The following is a 1,455-nucleotide window of genomic DNA, read 5'->3' as shown; positions in this document are numbered from 1 at the left end:
GTCGTCAACGTCAGCGAGAAGGTGATGGCGCTCAGCAACGACGTGGTGTGGCGGGCGGTGTTTGGCGGCAAGTTCCCGCAGCAGGAGGAGTACCTCCGAGAGCTGGATGAGGCGTTCGTGCTGCTAGGTGGTTTCTGCCTCGTCGACCTCTTCCCGTCATCGCGGCTGGTGCGGTGGCTGTGCAAGGGAGAGCGCCACATGAGGAGGAGCTATGGCCACATCCAACGTATCAACGCCAACGTCATCGAGGGGCATAAGGCGGCGTGAGCTGCCACACAGGACGGTGCCTCCAGCACCGACGATGATGACTTGCTGGACGTGCTACTCAGGCTCCAGGAGAAGGACGCGTTCACATTCCCTATGACCACGGAGAGTATAGGTGCCGTCTTATTTGTGAGTAATTTTCTTTATGCTTCTTATTAATCAACCGATGTGATATCATATCTGCAAAGTTTTAATGCAAAAAAAGCTAGCTTCATCATTTCATAAATCTGTTAGTCTCAACTTGTTTCATAGATTTATAAACGTAAATTGTTGTGTCTGAAATTGATTATTTGTTGCGTACTACTACATATGCAGAAACAATATATAAACATGCATACCACAACAATATATTTCAGGACATATTTGCAGGTGCCACACAGACCACGGGAGTTGCCTTGGAGTGGGCAATGTCTGAGCTCGTCCGTCATCCCGAAGCCATGGCCCAAGCACAGATTGAGATCCGAGAGGTGCTAGGTCAAGGTCGAGCTGTGATTACTAATAGTGACCTTGCTGGACTCCATTACATGTGGATGATCATTAAGGAGGTTCTTAGACTGCATCCACCAGGTCCTTTGATCCCCCGTAGGGCCAGGGAAGACCGTAAAGTTATGGCTTTTGACATGCTTGAAGGCACCAATGTATACATTAATGCGTTTGCAGTTTCGAGGGATCCAAATTGTTGGGAAAGTCCTGAAGAGTTTAAGCCTGAAAGGTTTGAGAACAATAACATGGATTACAATGGGACATACTTTGAATTCACCCCCTTCGGTGTTGGTCGGAGGCAGTGCCCTGGGATACTATTCGGCACGTCAACTATGGAGATCGCCTTGGCAAATCTTCTCTACCACTTCGACTGGGTGCTTCCTGGCAAGGCAAACCCGGAATTTTTGGACATGACCGAGAAATATGGGATCATCGTAGGAAGAAAATATGACCTACAATTGATACCTATTTCCCGTGGAGGTTTCCATGCCACATAGACATAGATGGACGTGCATTGCCACGTAGATATGTCTGTACTTTTGTTGATGTATACCAATATGTATCATTGCACCAATAAGAATAAAAGAACCTCATTGAACTTGCAATATATTATGGTGGATGACACAAACTATTGATTGTACCAAAACACGAAGTTTGCACTTTTTAAATTGCCCCTGGTGACGATGGGTTAGTTACTGTATTGATGCA

The 1,455-nt window shown here is 46.5% G+C and overlaps 1 pseudogene; it reads left to right on the top strand.

Moving 5' to 3' along the window:
• Window positions 1-1,244, top strand: part of LOC119343802 — a 1,869-nt pseudogene extending 625 nt beyond the window's left edge.
• Window positions 1,245-1,455: the final 211 nt, after the last annotated feature.

This window comes from Triticum dicoccoides, unplaced genomic scaffold (assembly GCF_002162155.2).
Source record: "Triticum dicoccoides isolate Atlit2015 ecotype Zavitan unplaced genomic scaffold, WEW_v2.0 scaffold141194, whole genome shotgun sequence".
Taxonomy (NCBI): Eukaryota; Viridiplantae; Streptophyta; class Magnoliopsida; order Poales; family Poaceae; genus Triticum; species Triticum dicoccoides.
This window is presented reverse-complemented; position numbering and strand designations above follow the sequence as displayed.